The 23,872-nt window shown below is 48.8% G+C and overlaps 1 non-coding gene and 2 pseudogenes across 2 annotated transcripts; all 3 read left to right on the top strand.

Annotated features, from left to right (window-relative positions):
• The first annotated feature begins 701 nt into the window (after nt 1-701).
• LOC110347263 (cell adhesion molecule CEACAM6-like) lies at nt 702-12,286 on the top strand (annotated as a pseudogene). Its single transcript, XR_015447136.1, has 5 exons — nt 702-955; nt 1,440-1,571; nt 2,147-2,506; nt 7,423-7,451; nt 12,070-12,286. The product of XR_015447136.1 is annotated as a cell adhesion molecule CEACAM6-like (transcript).
• Nucleotides 12,287-14,161: 1,875 nt separating this feature from the next.
• LOC101703044 (beclin-1 pseudogene) lies at nt 14,162-15,214 on the top strand (annotated as a pseudogene).
• A 2,486-nt stretch (nt 15,215-17,700) lies between these two features.
• Nucleotides 17,701-23,575, top strand: LOC101702667 (uncharacterized). The gene is made up of 2 exons (XR_015447131.1): nt 17,701-17,958; nt 22,666-23,575. It is a non-coding gene; the product is annotated as an uncharacterized LOC101702667 (transcript).
• The last annotated feature ends 297 nt before the right edge of the window (nt 23,576-23,872 follow it).

Raw genomic sequence — 23,872 nt, 5'->3', positions numbered from 1 at the left:
CTGAGCACTCTGGATCGTGTAAGCCTTCACGCACTGACCTCTCTCCTCCTCACACGCGCTCAGCCCAGCCCAAGGCCCCGGGCACAAGGGGCTGGATCCCACGTCTGCAGACACAGCTTGGCCTGGCTTCAGACCACACGCTGAGTTTGATGACATTCATGGGCAGATCAGAGAAAGGCTTCCCTGAAAGACATTGAGAATACAAGTCTGAACACTTCCCATCATTAAAATCACACGTTAACTGATAAGTGCTTAAGGATGATGCTGCATAAACACTGTCTCCTGACTTTGCCCTCTATACTTTCCTCACTGTCCCCAAGCCTGGCACTTCCTAAGGGGCTGCTGAGCCCTCACTAGGGGCCACAGTCCAGCAGGGTCTGACCCACCCCAGCCCAGTCTCAGCCCACAGGCATCTTCCTTCTCCAATCTCCCCCCTTCAGCTCCAGTCGCCTCCACGATGAAGACTGTCCCTCTGTACTCATCTCCTGCCCTTTCACCCTCCTCTCTTCCCAGGGGAATGTCCACTGGCCTCAGGTCTCAGCCCAAAGGACCTTTCCCAGGGCTGCATTCTCTTATCCCCAGACCAGCTCGGTCCGCGCAGGCTGGGACGCCCCACACTACCCCTCACAGTCCTCTCTCCCTCGTAATTAACTCCCTCCTCAGCCTTGCTCCTCAAGAGTGTGGTGAGATATTAAAAGGTCACATGCGGAGAGTGGGAGGCAGGGCTGAGAGGTGCGGAGACAGCTTCCGGCACAGAGAGCCCGCCCCCAGCCCGCGTGACTCTGGGAAGTGCTCGGGGCCCTGAGCGGGAAGCACAGCAGAGGCCGGAGACCCTGCTGAACAGCTGGAGCTCCTTTCGGCAGAGGGGAAACAGAGCAGACAGCGGAGATCATGGAGCCCCCCTCAGCGCCTCCCCACAGAAGGGGCACCCTCTGGCAGTGGCTACTGCTCACAGGTGAGAGGGGACGATTTCCTGGGAGCGGGCAGGAAGGTATCAGTACAACTACTGGCCAGGGTCTTCTGGGAGACACAAGACCCTAAGAGGAGATACAGTGCTTCTGTATTGAGCTTGAAGGGAGAAGACACAAAACTGAGGCAGAAGTGTCAGTAACAGGAAACTCTCAGTGAACCGGAACCAATAAAGGAGGCAAAACTCCATTGTTCTCTTTTCCAAGGCAGTCAATCATCGCTGGCCACGATATTTCAAAAATTCGTATTACAGTCTGTCAGGGCGACTCTCCAAAGAAAAACGCAACTGGGACATTAACTATGACCCATAGAACAAACCTCAGAAACCAGGCAAATAAACCCCAGGACGTGCAGGGTGCTAGGAGCCCTGGTTCGTCCATCCACAGGAGTCTGAACCTGTTCCAGGCACTGGGCTCCAACAGAAATCAGACCAGTGTCTGTGCTCATGGAGCTCTCGTCCTAATTGGCAGGAAGACAGACCAGCAAGGACATCTAGAAGGAGAGGTCGGGTGTTGCCTCCGAAGGAAGGGGATGAGAAAGTGCAGACTCAGGGTCTCTAGGAGCAATGGTGAGGGAAGGCATCTCCCCAGGACACCCTGAAGGTGAGCAGAGATCGAGGGCAGCAAGAGGTGAGTGGAAGAGACACCTGGGGAAGAGTGTTCCAAACAGAGGGAAGGCCAAGTTCAGGGGCACGGAAGGAATGAAGTCCTGCTCCTGACACTGGCCAAGAACAGATACATACAGACATACACATATACACAAATGCAAATCCGCACATATTACACACACTCACGCTCAGGCTGATGGGTAAAGACACCTGCTTAGGACCCAGCACATGATCTTTCCACTTCTTACAAAGGTCCCAGTATTTTTCTTACTTGTATTATAATTATTAACTCAGTTATCATATGGGCGAATGGGTTTCTCTGTGACATTTCCATACATGCATATATATCACACTTTGTTTGAATCCACTCTCTCTAACACCATCCCCTTTCCTCCATCCCCCCTTGATTGATCTCTTTCCCTATCCCAACTAATCTTTCTTCTACTTTCAGGTTCTCTCTCTCTCCCCGCCGCCCCAACCAATGACAGAAAATACACCATAGTTATCTTTAGTGTCTGACTTACTTCACTTGAAGATCCCAATGTTGATGAATTTCTCTCTCCCTCCTAGCCTCAGTTTTAACCTTCTGGAACCCACCTGCCACTGCCCAAGTGACTATTGAATCGGTGCCCTTCAGTGCTACAGAAGGAAAGGACGTTCTTCTACTTGTCCACAATCTGCCAGGGAATATTTCAGGCTATAACTGGTTCAAAGGAAAAATAGCATACAATAGACCTGCAATTGCTACATATCTGATAGAACCTCAAGTAACTATCCCTGGGCCTGCATACAGCCATCGAGAAACAATATACCCCAATGGATCCCTGCTGATCCAGAAGGTCACTCAGAAGGATGCAGGATTCTACACCCTATTAATCATCCACACAGATTTTCAGACTAAAAAAGCGTCTGGACAGTTCCACGTACACCATGAGTGATTCTCCATGACCTTTGAGTGTGGGATGGGGCTAGTTCCACATCACACACAAGGAGTGCCTGGGCTAGACTGTGGCCCCCTTCCACTCTGCATCATGTCCACAAGTTGAGGTCTGAGCATTTAGTGCAGAATACACTTTAAAAGAGACACACTTAGGGCCGGGGATTTAGCACAGTGGCACCACGTCTGCATTGCAAGTGCAAGGTCCTGAGTTCAATCCCCAGTACTGAAAATAAATAAATAAAAGAGACACACTTCAAAAAATCAGAGTTACCCTCACTGAATCCAGACCCTGCGACATTCACTGCTGAGAGGGCTATCCAAAATAACTCAGTGGGATTGAGTCTCAGCCCAGTCCCTTGGGCCCCTGTCCCTGAACATGGCTCTGAGAAACACTCTGTAGGTGTTGGTCAGGGAGACCTCTGAGATCCCCAAAGAGAAGTTCAACCCCAGGCATCCTCTGTCCCCAAGATCCCATCTCGGGCTCTTGGCTGGATTTTACCCTCCTGCGCAGGACTGACTGAGAACAATAAATTGTCCACTGTGCTAACCACGAGCTCCTAGAACTGGTCACCTGGGAGGCCACAGCACTAACAGCCACATCTGGGCTGTCACAGAGCTGATTCCTTCACCAGTGTCATGGTGTAGAGGCCACAGAGGGACCAATCCCCAAGTCATTAACCAGCTGGCATGGGGGCCACTTCAGTACATTAATGAAAACTGCTTCTCTCTTTGTTCTCAGAGGAGCTTGAGGTAGGTGTGTGTGCGTGTGTGTGTGTGTGTGTGTGTGTGTGTGTCCGCCTGTCTCTCCCTCCCTCTCTGTCTCTCTTTCTCATTGCTGACTCCCTTCAGCTGAAACCTCTTCCCTCCCTCCGAATAAAGCTTTCTTTGCCTGTGAAAGAATGGGTGTGTTTTCAATAGTAGAACCAGTCTCAAAAATGAGAGAATATAATTTCCTGGCAGCACTTTTTTCAGAAGAAATCAGGCTAGGAGCACTGTGTCCTGGAACTTATGGCCATAGATGCTGGTTATTTGGGCAGCTCCTTCCTGTTAAGCTTTGGGTCAGATCCTACAAGTATTTTTAGCATAATTCCCAGACCACCTGCCTTTTTCCTTCTATACTGAGGAGAAACTAAAGCACAGGGAGACATAGTCGCTGAATCAGGGTCACACACGCAGGGGTGGCAGATCAGGACCCCACAGTGTCTGTGTGCAGCACAGCCCCCACCTCTTCCTCCTAGTTTCACTCACAGGATTAGTGTCTCAGTTCACAGTCATCCAAGCAGAAAGTAGTTCCCCATTTCCTCCCCCTCCTCCAATCACAAACCCTTTGCAGTTGCTTCTTGACCAGACTCACTGGGGAGTCGGTGGCTCAGCCCACACTGAAGGGCCTTGTCCCTGAATCATCCCCCTTAAAAGCTAGGGCATTTAGCACTATGTCACTAAAATGCTCCTTTACATTCCCAAGACTTTTGCCAAGTCAAAAGGACCTTTTAAGGTTACCCACACCAGACTCTAGATAAATATTATCTGAAGGACACCAGGAACTGAGCAAACTTAAGTTATCTGTAAAAATTGCCTTTTTGATTGTATGCAAAAGGATTTGTTCTGGGAAATACTGACCATAAAATGAAACAAATCAAGCTAACATTTTCACTGCCATATAGTTTATAAAACCTTCACCCTGAGATGACTCACAGCAGAACAGAGCGTGTGGGAAAGATGAATGCCAAGATCCTGCCACCTGCCGCTGGACACTCAGAATGCTTTTTGGCAAATACTTGTCCCTCCTGTCACCACGGGACCTCCTAAATGGTATCCTTATTGAATACACAACCCCTCCTGGGATTTTGCCAAGTGGTGTGTTATGGTTTGGGTCTTGATGTCCCCTCAAAGCCTTGTGCAGTCATAGATGGCTTTTTCAGAAGTGGCTGGATCTCGAGTGTGTGGTGCTGGGATTAAGAGCATGTGATTACTAAACCAGTCCACTCATTGGCTTGGCACTGCCCTAATCCCAGTAGTCTGGATAAGATAAAGGGGCAGAAAGATGCCATTAAGGTTCCCTTGTTGCTTTTGCTACCATATGGGCACCATGAACTGTTTATTCTCTGTGACACTCCTCTGGCATGTGCCCGTGATTATGGACTGAAACCTCCACAAATTGAGCTAAATAATCCCTTTCCCCTTTAACTTTGGGTGTTGGATATTTTGTCTCAGCAACAAGAGAAAAAGTAACTAAGACCCAATGCTGTTAATTAGAAGAGTGCACGTGCCCTTTGTGGACATTCCAAGTAGTGTTGTTGGACCCTCCCTGTTAGGGTCAGTTAACCCTATCTTACTACCCTGGCAGCACCTATTAGTAAGGCTCAGTAAATAACATGTCCAGGGATTTCTCCATCTCTCAGCAATCTATCCCCCACTCTTAGCTGGATTCTAGACTGGACAACTGGCAAACCAACCTCATGACCAGAGAAATTCCTGTGAATGCTGGGATTACAGAAATTAAAAGTGGAACAAAGCCAGGGCATTCCGGAATCGCAGAAAGAAATGTATGGAGACACAGAAGTTGGGTAAAAAAACAAAGCCTTTACTTGCCAGCAAGGTGGGACTGCCAGAAACTCGTCTGATCAATATTCACCCTGTCCTTTTTTTTAACATTTCCTTTTATATCTTCTTTTAGCCATTACCTCATTCCTGGTGGTTTTAGTCAGTAAAACTTCTGTTTCTCTTTTACAACTAGTTCCTGTTAATGCTTATAGTCACAGACATATAACAGACGGTACTTAAAACACATACATTGTAAACTACCCAAACATTTCTACTTTGCTTTTCTCCAGGTTCAATGTTATCTACAGCTAGGTTACAGGTCAAAGGTTCAGTTAGCCATCACCTTAAACAATAAAAGTATGGGAAAGGTAAATCTTAAAGGAATGTATTACTTATTCTACTTCAGCTATCTTAATAACTAACCTATAGTTTAAATTTTCTCTATCAAGGGGAAATCCATGTACTTCCATGTTAGTGTTGTGGAGCCACTTGGAGATTTGTTGTATTCACTTTGCTTTCCTTTATAATATAGCTTATTATAATTTGTTCCTCTTTATACTGTTGTGAGATATGTTTATAGTGCACATCTTAATGTGCCACCTGAGGAACATTGCAAAAGATAAGATTGTGAGGGCATTCAGGCACATTAAGATGGACTGTATGTTCCCAACACTCTTGCCAAGTCAAAAGCACCTATACCAAACTGTCCTGATAAATATTATCTACAGAACATTGAGAACTGGGTAAGCCAATGCTATCTGTAAAAACTGCCCTCCTGCCCCTGTGGTAAATCAGCTGTTCTTTGAAATGCTGATCATACGATGGAACAAAGCAAACTAATGGTGTCACTTTTATACACTTTCATCTATAAAATCCCTTTCCTGCAAGAGTTCATGGTGGGACAGGGCACTGTGGAGAAGATAAGTGCCATAATCCAGCCTCCCCTGGACACTCAGAGGACTTCTTGGTACATTCTTTTTTTTTTTTTGGTACTGGGGATTGAACTTGGGTCCTTGTGCTTGTGCAGCAGGCGGTGAAACCACTGGGCTAAATCCCCGGCCCTTCTTGGTACATCCTTGTTCAGCCTGTCACCACTGGACCTCTGGGGTGGTGCTGTTGTTAAGTGCACACCCTTCACAGACTTGGAGTGGCTCCATTGTAGAGCACATGACCCTCAGAGATTTGGCCAAGCAGTGTTTTTGAGTAAACTCCTTCATAAGATTTTTCAGACAGTCTCATTGTTGAGAACCTTCCGAGTAGTGCCATTAGACCGTCACACATTTCTCCTGGGCAATCCTCATTAGTAGCAGTCTTTTCTTCCTTTCTTTTTTACTTTTTTTTTTTGAGACAGGGTCTCACTATGTAGTTCAAGTTGGCCTCAGGCCAGCTTCGAACTCACAGTGATCCTCCTGCCTTAGCCTCCCAAGTGCTGGGATTACAGGTGTGTGCAACCACACCTGGCCTAGTACCAGTTATTCTTAAACGTTATCCCTCACAAGCCACCTGTGGATATTTTCTTCAGTCTCTGGGTAAGGTACACCCCTGCCAGTGTCTGGTTTGACACTTATCCAGCCATAGCCAGGATTGACTCATATCTCTCCCTGCCAGGTGGCCTAAGCAGATCTCATGGCCAAACACAAGGTAAACTGGAGGCAGGTACCATGATCCCCTTCTAATGGATGGAATTCCAAGATCAGTGGCAAAGGGAGTGGAAATGTAGAGTGGAGTCGAGTGGGCCTATCTACAATATGACCCACTATCTATATAAGTACATTTAGTGTCAGCACAAGTCCTTCTTCTTGAATCCTTGCAATTAAATAAATATTTGTTGAGAGACTCTCTAACTCCCTCACCCTGATATTGCATGTGTGTGCAGGTACCATGACAGAGACATATACACAAAATCCTCAGAGATCTGGCAGGACCTTGGACAGCACCTGGCAGGCATCAAAAACAAACACAGAATGAGCTGCATGATGCCCTGGGACAGTCAGCTCCGAGACCTCTGTAAGATGTGAGACTGGGCTGTGGCTGGGGGCTTCAGAGAGAATGGGGCCTGCAGGAAGGGTGGGGCAGGAGGGAGCTGAGTCCCGACCCCTAGGGAGGGAGGAGCACTGTTCCCAACACAAAGCACATCTCTCTGTAGCAGCTGCACATACCATGGCTCCCCTGGGCCAGGCTGATGGTGCCCCCCCAATGCAAACTCTGCACCCATGTGGAGAAGCTGAAGTTTATGCCCCAAGTAGGTAGAACTGAGTATGACAGTGGCCTCTATGGGAAGCCTACAGCTCCAAACTCAAGACTGCCTATAAAACACAAAAAGATCCTAATATTTCTTGTTAATTCCCAAGTCCCCACAGACAACTACTGCCACCTAAATTATCAAGTTCAGTGATTTCCAGAGCTCCTTGCCCCACCAGGATGACTTTCAGACACACAAGGAGGCTGACATTTGTTCCCTGATGCCTCCCCACCATTCATTTGATGCTACCTCATGCAAAATTGACTCAGAGCCTGAGAACTGGTCCCATAGCTGACCAGGAAGGCAGGATTCTGCCCCCAGCCTGCCTCTCATCCTGGTGGGGACAGGGATGTGCTGATGACCTCTCCAAAGACCTAGAGGTAGGGCCGGGGATTTAGCTCAGTGGTTCCGGTGCCTGCCTCGAAAGCGCAAGGTCCCAAGTTCGATACCCGGTACCACACACACACACACACACACACACACACACACACACACACACACACACGGACCTAGAGGTTATCAGGTGAGGCCAGCAGTCAGACAGACCTGCACCGTACAATGGAGACAACGTGTTGATGTAGGACTGAAGGCCTTGGGTGTGGGGAAGCTGCAGCTGGGAGCTCAGGCACAAAACTGAGGAGCCTCAATTGATAGCACTGATGTGAGAGGTTCTGGGTTTTTTACAGGAACCAGGCTGGAGTCTCAGAGGAACCACCCTAGCCCTGAGACTCAGCCTACGGCATTCAGAAGGCTATGAGCCTCCTGACTGCGCATCAACTAGGCACTCCCACCTCCAAGAAGAGCAGCAACTCCCCACATCCACTTACCAGAACTAACCTGGGTTCCTCCATTGCCTGATTCTATGGGAAGGTTCCAGCTCTGCATCTAACCTGTATTAGGGCAGTGGGGAGACCCAGTTTCCCCCCAACCACTAGGTGGTCCTGCTGAAATGGAGTGGGCAGGACCACACATACCTCTTGGTCCCGATTCTGGGTGACAATGAAGCCCAGAGATTCCCTGCCCCCTCGGGGTCTAATAGGAGTCTGTGCCATGGTGGCTGTCACATCCCACCTGCTTCTCCCAGGTGAGGACACTGCTTGAGGGGCTTAGAGGACCAGTCTTCCACTGTAGAAGATCCAGTCTAAAAGGTTCCACAGGAGCCCAAACAAGATCCACATACACAAATCCTAACTGACAGGGCCTTTAGAGGTACTGGCTCACTGCCCTTTTCCCTAGTGGCACACACAGGCAGGGGCATTGGCCCTGGGGATCCAGCCACTGTATAAAGACCCTTCCTCTCCCCAGTGACCTAGCCCTCATGCTGGTCCCAGGTCACCAGTTCATCCCACCACATCCTCCGGTGAGGTTCCTTCCTGTATCCCTAGTTCCTGACCCAGAGGCTTCAACCTGGGGAATCTGACGTCTGTCTGAAGACTAGGGCTGCCCAGGGAAAGCCGCTACATGTGCCTCAGGGATGGCCAGGGTCACAGGAACTCAGGGAAGAGCGTGCGCGCCCTCTAGTGGACGCTTCCTGCCAGAAGAGCAAAGGTGCCAGGAGAGGAAGGCCTTGAGGCTGACCTTGGACAAGTTCAGAGGATGGAAATGATGGTGCAGGAGGTAGAAGCTGAGGTCTGGGGAATGGCAGGAAGGATGGGAGGAACTGGTGAAAGGAGATTCGGGGGAATCTGGGAAGGGCAGAAAGCAGTCACCTCTCTGCCGACTGTCAGGGTTGCTCATGCTGTGGGACCGTCTGTAGCGTGTGAGGGTTTAGCTCCATCTGGGGACCCCGACCTCTAAGTACTGGTAAATCCCCTCTACCTGGCATGACAATCAAACGTGTCTCCAGACACTGCCCAATGTCCTCAGGGAGGCAAAACCTGCCTGGCTGAGACTTGCTGGTCTACACCTATCTTCAAAAACACACAAGAGTTAATCCTTCCCCTGTTGGCAGAAGAATCATGTGTAAGAGAAGTAAAGGTTGACACCTAGGACGCCTGTGAGAATGGCTCTTCACTAATCAGTGGCTTGCCGTCCCAGGAGAAAACAAGTTTAGAAGTGATAGCCATGTGCCTGCCTCGACATCCATTGAGTTGACATCGCCAGGTGTTGCAACCTGGGATGTGAGGAATTCCATGGTCAGGGAAAGAGGAAACATAGACTGCGAGCACACAGCTGCAGCCCTGCCCAGTCCCTGTAACTCTGAGACCACCTCAAGAGCCATCCGAGTGGTGGAGGCAAGGTCAGTTCTCCCTGTAGAAAGAAATGTCTTATTCAGAAGGAAAGTACAGCACAGGAGTTTCTCTTCTTATTCAATGTAGAATGCTTTTGTGTGATGCCTCAAGTAAGAATCCACCCAAAACAAACCTAGAAACAGGATGAGGTCTCATGCCCGCCCAGGAGATAGGGGTGGCACTTCTAGGATGCTCGCCTTTCACCCATCACCTCTCAGGCTCTGGGCTATTCTTGCCCACTCTGATGTGTTCATTACTGGCTTCTATTTTTATTCCTCACCTCTCCCAGCATTGCCACAGGCCCAAGAGATGCATTCTGCGTGTGATTTTGAGGGACACATTCCACCTTGAACACACCTTCACCTGTGCCAAGCAGCATTTGGACCAGATGCTTTCCAGCTTTTATGGTGAAATGTGTCTGCACTGTGTACAGCAATGACCAGTAGCAACAGACAGGAGAAACTGCATTTTTGTGCACCAAAAAGATGAGCTATACAAACCATGAAAACTTAGGTGCACAGTAGATTATACCTAAATCCACTTGGTGTGTACAGCTCTTACCATTTCCTTTAGCGATAAAATGCAAAATGTGGTGTAGCAGACATCCCTGCCCAGTACTAGTGGGCTATGAGTGGCACCTACTTCTTGCCTCCCTTAATTCAGCTATATTGTTTTATACTGAGAGTCAGACCAAAGCCTTATGTGACTCAAATGGGCATGTCAGGTAGCGGAGTTGGGCTAGTATTGCTCCTTTGCTAATGGCTGTCACCGAGGCCTAAGCCCTGGTCTGTGAAATGGCAGGGCCCTTCTGAGTTACATCCAGCTGAGGTCAGTGTGATGCCGATTAAAATCCTTTCCCCTGAATATGGCTTCTCATTGACCCAATGGGTTGCTTGCTAGTTGCACCCAGTCCCAGTACCAGTTTGTTTTATCCAAGCAAGATAAGCAGCGCTTACTCCCTAACAGCCCTGCCTGGTGCCATCATGCCAGGTGTTCAGGAGTGTTTCACAGATGCCTTCTAAGCATACGGCTCCCTATTCCTTCCCATGATTGTATTCAATAAATACTGGACACACTTGGGGGCCTTTGTATTTGCTGCCATCAGCACCTCTGATCAGGTCTCAAGACCTAGCTTCTTCATTCTAAGTCTCATTTCCTGTCTATCCTTTAATTTGCCTTGTGCTGTGATGGCTCACAGGAGACCAGAACCCACTGCAGAGGTTCTGGCAACGTCCCCTTCCCCATTCCCTATAATGTGGCTTTAACAAAGATTCTAGAAAAATAAAACATGCACCACAGTTACTGCTGCTGATTTCTGGAAAAAGCATTCCAGAGCATTCAGTTCATTTTTACAGTGATTTGAGGAAGATCTTTCTGCCCACACACTGCCCACCCTGCCGTGGCCTGGAGGAAATTGCCATGGTCTCCCCCTTTGAATCTGTGACATGATGAGAGGCAGCTCCTGGCTCCTTTCAAGGGCCAAAGCCTGCTGCCTGCTGTGGCTGCGAGAGGAACTGAGCATTATGCTTCCTTGGTGCTCTAGCAAATGGGAGGGGTCCGTGCGGCAGACCCTGGCCCGGATGTCCCAGTCCATGAGGCCTCTGATTTGCAGGTGCTGGGCCCCCATTATGAGGCTCCTGCACACTTCCAATATCTTAAGTTCAACCAGAACCAGAGCACTTCCATCCTTTCCTTGGGCTGCTTTCTTAGACACGTGAACCTTCTGGAAGCAGAACACCAACTGGAAAGCCTCAAGCCTGCGCTCATCTCTAATGGGACCTGCCTCAGTGCTCCCAAGCCTCATGAGCTCTGGGCCCTCTAGCACCCAGGCCCATCCAGTCAAGGTGTTCCTCAGCTGGGGCAACCCATCCCCATATGTGACATTCACTGATGATTGGAGGTGCTTCCCACATCCTCAGCTACACTGGGAGTCAGGAGGGGTGGAGGCTTTGGTCTGGGATGTATAAGAGTTTTGGGCTCTAGAGACCCTCAAGGTCACTGCCCTAAGCACAGAGAAGACTTTCACACCCCCTGCAGTCCACAGAGCAGTTCTTTATCCCCCAAACCACTACAAATAATGGCAGATCCTACACCTGACTTATCCATAACTCTGCCACTGGCCTAAGACCACAGTCAAGAACATCATAATCTCTAATAAGTGGACGCTGCAGCATCACCACCAGGCTGTGGGGTGGAGTCTTTGGTTCTCTGGAGAGAGTGCGGGAAAATGTTGATTTCTGGACTGTGTCCATAGACACAGGCAAGTCACAATCCCTCCCTAAGCCTCCTTCTCTATCCCTGAGATGCTCTGCTTCTGAATCTGCTCCAGACTCAACCAGTGACTGGCTCTACCCTGATTCCATCTGGGGTGGACATGTCTTGGAGGCCTGTTCTGAATCTGCTAAATCATCTCCCAAATGGACACCTGAGCCTCCTCGCAGTCAGGTCCAAGGAAACTGGAAAAGTGAGCCCACTTTCAGCCAGGCACCTCCAGTTACTCCATGGAGTTGGTGACACAGCCCTTCATGGGACCCAGCTACACACAGTCACAGAAGAGGATGCTCGGGTCCTTACCTGCCTCTCAGGTGACACTGGAGTCTGTCCAGTGGATCTTCAATAACTAGAGTCTGCAGTTCAGAGACAGGATGAAGCTGTCCCAGGACCACAGGACCCTCAGCCTGGACCCCGTCAGGAGAAAGGACGCTGATAATAACATCACAAGGCCTCTGATCCATCAGTTCCATCAAGAGTGACCCCCTCGGGCTGGCTCACTTATGATCAGTTATTTAACTCTATATTGAACTTTTTCCTATAAAGTGGCAATTATCTCTACTAATGTTTATAGAGCTAATGAGAATGGGAGTGTAAAGTTCTTACAAGATGTATATTGGGTCAATAAATTCCAGAGCATGAACACTGGCAGAGTGTGAACTGCTGTTGTCATTATTCTTTATCTAAGGTCCTGTTTACCACCAGGTCCTCCAGTTGCACCTTCTCCACTGTGGAAGTGTCTCTGATCTGCAGGAAGAGGGTTACCTGGGTGGGGCCCAGTGTCAGGCACTGAAAGGACAAAGTCTTTCTTGCCTTGTGCTTTCATCATCCCCCTGGAAAGATGGTCTCAGGCACACCTGCTCCAGGAGATGAAAACTTAGGGTGAATCATGCTAGGGATGAACTCAAAACCCTTAACACCCCCCACCTTCTGTGCTGCACCAGCTCCTGCAGGCCTCGCCCTCCTGCATAAGCAAACCCCAGATCCTACACCAGAAGTGGCCTGCACTCCACCCAAGGAACGCTGTACCCTAGTTGGAAGGAAGCTACTGCTAAGCACACCCCAGGCCTCCGATCCTCTGACCACACAGCCAATGTGGCGATCTCCACCTTCTCCCTCCACACCCATCCCCAAGTAGCCTGTGTCCCCTCAACATCCCTGTGGGCTGGGCCTCACAGAACCCAGCTCCAAGGAGAGAGCTCATCTGCAGAAGGGACAGGACAACGGACCACCAGGAGAGGAGAACACCAGTGTTTCTACACAGTAGGTGTCTGAGGAGTGAGCAGGCAGCCTCTCTTGTAGCTGAGCTCTCCCAGAACCCCGGACTCTGACCACCTTTGAGGGGCCTCTGGGGAGTCCATGTGGGGTCAGGTGGTTGTGGTGTTGGGAGTTAGCCATGAATGTGCTTAGCAGGAGAGAGAATTCTGGGGACAGGGCAGCACCTGGCTGTCCCCACACCACACAGGCCCATGGAACATGAACTCTGGGAAAAGTGGGCCCACAGGACTCCCTGGGTCCCTGCTGGTTTCCCTCCCAAATGCATGTCCTAGAGTCACGGTCCAAGACAAGATGCCTTCACCCATCCTGGCCCTGCAGGCACAGCCTGTCCCCTCCTGCCCTACCCAGACCACTCCTTGGCTCCTTTTCTAGGTCTCCCTGGACTGTCCTAGCATGTGCCCTTGGTGGGGTATGTTTGAAGAAATTAGTCTCTAGGACACATTTCTGAAGATACATCAGGAAAATCCCTGGTCCCCATGAGAGTGGGGAGGAGAAGGGGAATGGCACTCAAGCTTGTGACAGAGGGGGCTGACTTTAGGTTTCTATGATGAGCATTGCACCCAGCCTTCTACAAAAAATCCAGCCTAGTCACCCTGGTCAGAGATCAGGGACCCGGGACCTACAGGAGCAGCACATCCTAGAGTCTGTATGTGGGGAAGGCTGATGCTGAGTTTGTGGGAGAACAGGCCTTGCAGCTCTGCCTCTCTGTTTCAGGGTGCAGGTCCTCAGGCCCCTAGGCTCTGTGCACATAGAGTCCTTCTGCCCAGGTATGAAATTGGCTCCATGCCCTCACCCGACCTCTTCCTCCTGGGCTCACTCACAAGATAGTTGTCTCAGTTCGGTTATCCCAGGAGAAAGCGGACCTTTATTTCCTCCTCATCCATCACAGACCCCTTTCCAGATGTCTGTTAGCCACACTCATGCAAGCTCACCAGCCCACCCCACAGAGAAGGGTGTGATCACTGAATCAGTCCTTTAAAAATGTGGAAGCTTGGGTGATGGCTGACCTGGACACCTCGCTCCAGGGTGGACCTGAGGCCGTGGCGCCCCCACGGTAGAGTGAACCTGGGTCCCAAGGGATGGAAGGGTCCAAGGCATCCAGCAGCACCATGCAGGTCAGCTTCAGGTACCAGCACTGTGGTCAGCCCCTGAAACTGAACACCAGCTTCAAGATCCTGGACCTCATCACCATCCAGGAGCTCACAGATCCATTACTTACCACAGCCCAGGCTAAACCAGGAGAGACCCAGGAAGAAGAGGCTAACTCAGGGGAGGAGCCATTTGTGGAAATCAGCCAGGATGGTGTCTCACGCCAGTTCATCCCCCCAGCCAGGATGATGTCCACAGAGAGCACAAAGAGCTTCACACTCATTGGGGCGGCATCTAATGGCAGTACCGTGGAGAACCTCAGCCACAGACTGAAGGTCACCGGGGACCTTTTTGCCATCATGTTGAGCCAGACAGATGTGGACCACCCAGCCTATGAGGAGTGTACAGATAGACTCCTGGACTAGCTGGATACACAGCTCAATGTCACCAAGAATGAGTGTCAGAACTACAGGCGCTGTTTGGAGGTCCTGGAGCAAATGAATGAGGACCACAGTGGGCAGCTGCAGAGGGAGCTGAAGGAGCTCGCCCTGGAGGAGGAGCGGCTGATCCAGGAGCTGGAGGAGGTGGAAAAAAACCACAAAGTGGTGGCCGAGAACCTGGAGACTGTGCAGGGCAAGGCTGAGCAGCTGGGCCAGGAGGAACCCCAGTACCAGTGGGAATGCAGCAAATTTAAACAGCAGCAGCTGGAGCCGGACGATGAGCTGAAAAAGACCAGCGTCTTCAATGCTGCCTTCCACATCTGACAGCAGGCAGTTCAGCACCATCAACAACTTCAGCCTGGGGTACCTGCCCAGCGTCCCTGTGGAGTGGGACAAGATCAGCGCTGTATGGGGCCAGACTGTGCTGCTGCCGCACGCCCTGGCCAATAAGGTGGGTCTGAAGCTTCAGAGGTATTGGCTTGGTCCCTATGGAAACCACTCATACCTGGAGTTGCTGGCAGACAAATCCAAGGAGCTGCCATTGTATTGTTCTAGGGGGGGCTCCGGTTTTTCTGGGACAACAAATTCCTTTTTGTTCACTGAGTTGAACTGAAGTTGATGTATTTTCACTGGATTTTATCTCTCTGGACTTCTTCCACTTAAAATATGGAATAGAAACTGTGGTCTCCACTGAGACCCTGAGACCCTGAGGTGTGTGAGGCACACATTGGATGACACGGGAAAACGATGTCTCTGCTCTGCCTGGCCACCGTGTGATGCGACCACGTGATGCCATCCCAGGAGCCTGAAACGGAACTCTCTCTTCCCTGGGTTCCTTAGTGAACCCTGCTCCACCCTGTAGTGTGGTGGGGACAGAGTTCAGTCTCTGATTCTGAGACCCTCTGGAAACACAAGCGGCTGGCATGAGGGACATAATTCGAGATTTTAGTTGTAAATTAAAACGAAAATTCCGGTCGTAACCTAAGTTGTTCATATGTCAGGCCGGTCGTAACTTGAGAATCCACTGTAAACTAAAAAGCGCTGCATTTGTCTCTGGGATGGCGAGTCTCCGGCGCTCAGGAAGACCGTGCGCGCCCTCTAGTGGACGCTTCCTGCCAGAAGAGCAAAGGGGCCGGAGAGGGGAGCTGGGAGGCTGACCTTGGAGAAAGGGCAGGTTCAGAGGGAGGTGAAGATGCAGGAGGAAGGGAATGAGATCGGAGGGTACTAGGGAGGGATAGGGAAAAGCAGGGTGAGGGGAGGCTGCAGGGGACACGCGAAAGATGCGCAGTCGGGCTCTCGTCATCTCGCCACTGATACTTCCTTCAGGTGTAAGGATCAAACGTGTCTCCAGACACTGCCAAATACCGGCTTAGACGGCAAAACAACCCCCGGCTTAGACTCACTGCTCTATGCTGAGCTCCGGTAACAATTCAGCAGATGAAATCCTTCCCCTCTTAGCAGAAAAATTGTGTACAGGAGTGGCAGACACTGACGTCCTTGATACTGTGAAAATGGCTCTTCACTAATCAGCCCCGAGTGCCCAGAGGCCATGGCCCCGAGGCTTTCTGTGCCTCAACAGCAGGAAGGCGGTAGGTTTTCCAGGTCTATAATCACACACCAGGGGACACCCACTGGGCTATCTTCCAACCTGGGACATGAGGAATCCCATGGACAAGGAAGGAGGAAACATCCACAGCCCTGGACAGTCCCTGTGACAGTCAGAACCTTATAAGAAGTCTGACAGAAGGACGCGAAATCAGCTCTCTGTATAGCAAGAAGTGTCCTCGGAAGAAAAATAGGGGAATTTCTCTTCACGTTCCAAATTGTATACTTTTGGTTACTATTTAAGTAAGAATCCACCCCCAAGCAGACACAGTGACAGGACAGAGTTGGGATCTCATGCCCAGATCCAGGGTCCCTGGGCCCCACCCTGGACCACAGGAACTCTTGCTGCTCCCTCATTGAGGGGGGAGGCAGAAGCAGTGATTTTAAGGCACTCACCTGTCACTTCTCAGACTCGGGCTAATTCTGCTGCCCACTCTTGGATTTAATACTCATGTTACAGCCTGGGCACCCACAGTGAACAGGACCCAGATGAACAGCCTTACACCCTGGAAATCTAAGTTCGCTTGTATGCTAGGTAGGCTCCAGGCCAGCTCGCACCATTTGGAGCTGGCCAGCATCCCTGCTGCAGCTGCGGACACTGGTTGCAGGTCTCCTGGTGACCTTCAGGGGGCGTCTTGAGGCCACACAGCCAACATTAGGAGGTGGAGATGCAGCCTCGTTTCCATCTCTTACCCCAACAGACCCTGTCTGGTGCTTCCCACATGCCTGATCTGTTCCACTCCTTTCCTGATCTCTGAGGACCTTGCTCTACCAGGGGTCCCTGTGTAGCACCCTTCTTCCTGGCATCGCTCATGGGTAAAGATGGGGGACCACAGGACAGTCAGAAGGGCAGAGGACAGAGGCTACCCAGAATGGTCAAGGAAGACATGGGCAAACCTGAGCCCCAGCTCAGCTAACACATAGAGAGGCAGGTTGTCCTGAAACTTTCCCCTGAGGACTATGGAGCCCACAGCCACCTGACCTCCCACCCCTACAGTCCTTTCTTTCCAGGACACCACAGTCACCTCTCCCTGTACATCAAGCACCTGTGGTGCCTTCTGCAATAATGATGCTGCCTTGTGTCCTTGGTTCTGAGCTAGGTGGTGACATGAAATATAAAGGGTGGGTCCTTCTCACCAGTCATCACATAGCAGGTCTCTTTTTACCCCCCAGTGCCATCTCTGTCACCTTCCTGCTGGGAACAAATCCCACCTTCCTAGATACATGAAATTATGGGCAATACAGGGCCCCTCTGGGTTTTGGTTCACAAAGGGAAACATGCTCCTGGGTTTGGGGACCCCAGAGTCCTTGGTGGTGCTGACAGCCCCACCTCCAGGACAAGGAGAGGTCATAGCTGGGGGTGAGCTGATCTTCTCTGAACAAGGTCTCCAAAAAGCCTTGCTCCTCAAAGTGTGGTCTGGGTGTTGAAAGGTCACACAGGGAAAGAGGAAGAGGGCACAGGAAGTAGCCTTGAAAGGGGAAGTGACAGAGAATCTTCCTGGACAGAGACCCTGCTCCCAGCCTATGGGATATTAGGAAGTACTCCTGCCCTGGGAGGAAGCTCAGCCCACAGAGAGGAAGGACAGCAGAGCTGACCCACCCAAGCAGTTGTGCTTTGGAGCCATTCTGGAGACGAAGCTCCCCCCCACAGACGGAGTACAGAGCAGGCAGCAGAGACCATGGAGACACCCTCAGTCTCTCCCAACAGATGTGTGTCCCCTGGCAGGGGCACCTGCTCACAGGTGAGAGGGGATGATTCCCTGGAAGTAGGAGGGAGAAAGGGAGAACAGATACTGGCTGGGGTCTCCTGGGAGGACAAAACCCTGAGAGGAGACATAGGCCTTCTGTTCAGAGCTTGAGAGGAGAGGACTCAAAAGAAGGACAGATGTGTCAGTAACAGGAAACTCAATGAACTGGAATTGATGAAAGGGGAGGAAAAGCTCCACTGTTAACCGTTCCCAGTAAATCATCACTGTCTATTCCATTGTGAAAATTAATGTGAGCTATGTCTGGGTGACTCTCCAAATGAAAATGCAACTGGAGCTAGGCATGGTGGTGCATGCCTGCAATCCAACACTCTGGAAGGCTGAGCCAAGAAGATCACAAGTTCAAGTCCTGCCCAGACAATTAGTAAATTAACGAGACCCTCTCTCAAAATAAAAATATATCTATAAATTACTGGGGATATAGTTTAGTAGGAAGACCATAAATTCATTCCCAAGTACCACCACCACCCCCGCAAAAAAACGGCTAAGACATTAAACATTGTCCTTAACCATCAACTTCAGAATTTGAGAAAAAAAAAAAAAAAGGCAAGGGATTTAGCTCAGTGGTTCTGGCACCTGCCTTCCAAGCACAAGGTCCAGAGTTTGATTCCCAGTACCAAAAAAAAAAAAAAAAAGAATTTGAAAAAAATAAAAGCACAACCAGATATTCCAGGCCCTAGGAGCCCTTGCTCATTCATCCACAGTTATCTGACTCTGTCCCAGGCCCTGGACTTCAATAGAGATCAGACAGGTCCCTGCATTCATGGAACTCTTGCCTAGTGGACCAGAAGAGAGACCAGCAAGGACATCTAGAAGGAAAAGTCAGGTGTTGACAAGAACCTTGGAGGGAAGAGAACAGGAGAAGGTGAGAAAGTGAAGACCCAGGGTCTGTAGAGGTTGTCAGGGAAGGTGTCTCTCCAAGATGGCCTGGATGTAAGGGGTGAGCCATGTAGACACCTGGGAAAGAGTATGTCAAATACAAAAAATGACAACTTGAGGGTTGCTGAAGGAGTGGAAGTCATACTCCTGACTTTGACCTAGTAGGAGACACACACACAAAGATACACACCCCAGCGAGGGATGAAGATATCTGTTGAAGACCCAGGGTCCCGTCTTTCCATCCAATATGAAGGTCTCGATACTGATGTACTTCTCTCTCCTCCATTCTAACCTCACTTTTAACCTTCTGGAACCCACCCACCACTGCCCAACTCACTAGTGAATCAGTGCCCTTCAATGCTGCAAAAGGGTGGGATTTTCTATTTGCCCACCATCTGCCAGGGAGTCTTCAAGGCTGTTTCTTTTTTTTTTTTTTTTTTTTGGTACCGGGGATCGAAAGGGCTGTTTCTGATACAAAGGGGAAATGGCAATCAACAGTGATCAAATTGTAAAATATGTACCACTCACTGAAGCAACTACCTCCGGCCCTCATACAGCCTTTAAAAGACAATATATAAAGAGACAATATAAAAGACAATATACCCCAATGGATCCCTACTGCTCCAGAAAGTCACCTAGGAGCAGTGACAACAAACTTTCAGAGCTTCAGTGATACAAATAACCCACTGTGGCACACACGCCTAGGTTCACCACCACTGCCCTGGAGAATGCAGGATACTACATTCTGCAAACCTTAAACAAATCTTTAGTATGAAGAAGCATCTGGACAGTTCCACATATACCATGAGTGATTCTTTACAACCTCTGGATGTGGGATAGGGATAATTCCATTACGTGCGCACACACGTGTGCACACACACGCACACACACACACAACTGTCAGACCTGAACTGTGCCTCACTCAAATTCTGTATTATGTCCCCATGTGGGGTTCAGCATTTCAGGAAGGACATGCACATTGAAAACACACTTCAATAAATCAGAATCTTTTACCCCCTGAACCCACATTGCAGAGAGAAGAGGTTAACTTCCTGGGGTCAGCTGAGGGAGATCAGTCTCAGCCCAGCCTCTAGACTTCTCCCCATGAATATGTCCTTGAGAGAAACCCTATAGGACTTGGACAGGGCTGGCCTAAGAGACCCTATCTTAGTTACTTCCTCATAGTTAGGACAAAACATCTACACCCACAAGTGAAAGGAGGAAAAGCTTAATTTAGCACACAGTTTGTAGAGGTTTAATCCATAGTCGGCTGGCTCCATGGCAGGGTGGTATGGCAGAGGAGAAACAGTCCGTGGCAGGGTGGGCAGAAAGAAGCAAGCCCGTCTTCCTTCTTTCTCTTTATATTTCACCCAGTCTACAACCCTATTAGTTGGTGCCATCCACACCCAGGTTGGGGTTTCCCACTTCAGTAATTCCAGCACCCACAGCCATGCTACACCAATGAGTGGACTAATCTAGTTTTCACACACCCATAATCCAACATCACACACCCATGATTCAGCCACCTCCGAAAGCTCCGCATAGGAGTACCTGAGGCTTTGGGAGACATCTAGATATAAGCGGTAACATTCCACCCCAGCTCCCAAAAGACTTTATGTAAAAGGCCTTTAGTCCACCTCTAAGAGTTGCCAAAGTCCTACCAGTTTCAGCCTTGCTGAAAAGTCCAAGTCCAAAGTCTCTTCTGAGATTTAAGGCAAACTCAGCTGTGAGCCCCTGTACAAGTGAAAAGAAAGTTAAACACTTCCAACATTCAATGGCACAAGATAAACACTTTCATTCCAAAAGGCACAAATAGGGAGATAGAAAGGAATGGAACAAAGCAAGACCAAACTCCAGCCAGGCAAACACTAAGTCCTATAGTTCCAGGTCCAACATCTGGTGCAACCTGTGGCAAGATGTGAACTCTACAGGGCTTGGGTGGCTCCACCCCTAAAGCACTGCTGGTGGTTGTAGCTGTCATGGCTTCTCTCTTGGACTGGCTTTGCTCACTCCTTGCAGCTTTCCTCAGATGATCCACATTCCTGGCTTCTCCAACCTTCTAGGGTCTCCACTGCATCTTCAGCTTCACACTCACAGCTTCACACACTGCCCTTCATGGCCTCCCAGGCCTTCTTCTGAAATCTAGGTGGAAGCTTTCCTGATTCTACAACTCTTGCATTCTGCACATGCCTAAAACCAGCACCATGTCAATGACACTGACATCTGCCACCAGCTGGAGCAGTAGCCACACTTCCTTCTCTCTCTTGGCTGAGGGGATCAAGTACTTGGATTGCTGAGCACTATGAACCCAATTCAGAGAAACAATTTCTCTAGGTTGCCACCATTCTGGAACATGGTGCCCTGAGGCTCTGTTCTCAAAGCAAAGTCTTTCACCTTTGCTATTTTGAGGCTACATAGGCTAGAGTCCTGGTGGTTCTTATGATGTCCTCAGGCCATCTTTTCTATTTTCCTGTTCCTTCTCAGCAACCAAGTTCTCCTCTGCTTCATCTTTGCAGGACACAAACTTACTGGAGCTTTCTTTCTGGCTAACCTTAAAACTTTTTGAATCATTCTGCGGGGTACTTTGCTCTTGATTCTCAACATAGATCTAGCTAAAAATCCCCAACAGTAACCATGCCATTGCCTCAACATGGGGCTGCCTAGAAATTTCTTCTGTGAGATTAATTAGTACACTGCCCTTAATCTCTGTCTCCTGCAAAACCCCAGGACATGAGCAAAATGCAGACAAATTTTCTGCCAGAGCATAATACACATAGCCAGAGTCCAATTGCCAATGCAGTTCTTCCCAACAGAAAACTCTTGAGCCTGGTCTTTACTGGCTATATTACTTCTCAGCATTCTGGTCTTCTGAACACCGACCAGAATCTCTCATCAAGTTCGGCTTACCGCATTCTAGGGCTGCTTCTCCAGCCAGCATCTCCAAACCTTTCCAAACTCCTCCCACAAACCAGTCCCAAAGGCTTCTGGACCACATGGTCAGGTACTCACCCTGACAGTTACTTTCTCATTGCTAGGACAAATACCAAACACCCACAAGTTAAAGGAGGAAAGGTTTATTTTAGCTCACAGTTTGTAGAGGTTTCAGGCGGTAGTCAGATGGCTCCAAGGCAGGGTGGTATGGCAGAAGAAAAACAGTCCATGGCAGGGTGGATAGGCAGGAAGGAGCAAGCCTTCTTTCTTCCTTCCCTTTTTGTTCCATCTAGATTACAAGCCTATTGGTTGGTGCCACCCACACCCAGGTTGGGGTTTCCCTCTTCTGTAAATCCATCATCTGTACCCCAAATTATTCTAAACCAATCAGTGGACTAATCCAGTATCACACACCCATGATCCAGTCACCTCCCCAAAGCCCCATCTATGAGCACATGAGGCTTTGCGGAGACATCTAGATATAAGCCGTAATGTGGTGTATCAAATGACACAATCCTTCAGAGCTTGGAGAAAATGTGGTTAACAATCCAGAAACTAGATAACCTTGTTATTATCTTGATTCTGATCTATACATGATGTTTAACCTTTGACTAAACACTCAATCTCCTGAGCCTCAATTTACTCCTCTGTAAAATTATAATGTATCACCTTCATCTTAAGGTTGCTGTGATGATATTTATTAGATTCATGAAATTAAAACCCTTAAACCAGGATCTTACACAGAGTCAAGGCTCAATCTATGCTGTCAACTAGTATTGTTTTCATAAACTTTGTTATTAGTTATTGAGTCAAGTAGAACTGGGTTAGCATTTCATTGAATCACTTATCAGTTCTATGACTTTCTTTGCTTAGAATTTAGGTGCCAGAAAGGAACAGACCTGATGATCAGTGGAATAGATTAGAAGATGCAGAAACAACTCCAGACATGCTCAGCCACCTCATCTTTGACAAAGGAGCCAACCAACATCATTGGAGGAAAGATAGCCTATTTAATAAAAGGTGTTGGAAAAACTGGATTTCAACCTGCCAAAGATTGAAACTAGACCCATACCTATCACCATGCACTAAACTAAGATCTAAGTGGATTAAAGATATAAATATTAAGACAGAAACACTAAACTTGCTGGAAGATAAGTTAGGTACAACTCTTGAAGACATTGGCATAGGAAAAGACTTCATGAACAAAACCTCAGCAGCACGGGAACTAGCAGAAAGAATCAACAGCTGGGATCTCATCTTATTAAAAGTTTCTGCACTGCAAAAGAAACCACCAACAGAGCTAACAGACAACCTACAATATGGGAAAAATTTTTTAGCAGCTGTATGTCAGACAAAGGACTACTATCTCGAATATATAAAGAATTGAAAAAAATCAGACCCCCCAAATTCAAAGACCCAATTCAAAAATGGGCATCTGAAATGAACAGACATTTCTCAGACAAGGATGTAAAAGGAGCAAACAAATATATGAAAAAATGTTCAACATCACTGGTCATTCGAGAGATGCAGATGAAAACAACACTGAGATTCCACCTCACCCCACAAAGAATGGCTGCTATCAAGAAATCAACCAATAACAAATGCTGGCAGGGTTGTGGGGAGAAAGGAACCCTTCTCCATTGCTGGTGGGAGTGCAGACTCGTGCAACCACTGTAGAAGTCAGTATGGAGATACCTCAAAGAACTAGGACTAGAGGTCCCATTTGACCCAGCTGTTCCCCTGCTGGGTATCTTCCCAAAAGAATTAAAAGAATCATACCACAGTGATATATGTGCACCCATGTTCATAGCAGCACAGTTTGTAATAGCTAAAGCTTGGAAGCAGCCCAAGTGCCCATCAACTGGAAACTGGATAAAGAAAATGTGGGTTTTTTTATAAAATGGAGTACTACTCAGCCATAAAGAATGAAAAACTAGAGTCATTTATAGCTAAATGGATGCATATCGAGGCCATAATCTTAAGTGAAATAAATAGGACACACATGTGTAAATACCAAATAGTTTCACTAGTGTGAGAAACTGATAGTGTAAACAAGGGTTAAAATGATTAAAATGAATAA

This window comes from Heterocephalus glaber, unplaced genomic scaffold (genome assembly GCF_053883595.1).
Source record: "Heterocephalus glaber isolate CG9 unplaced genomic scaffold, H.glaber_assembly_v1.0 deba00001744, whole genome shotgun sequence".
NCBI lineage: Eukaryota > Metazoa > Chordata > Mammalia > Rodentia > Bathyergidae > Heterocephalus > Heterocephalus glaber.
Note: the sequence above shows the minus strand (reverse complement) of the source record. Positions and strands in the feature narration are given on the sequence as shown.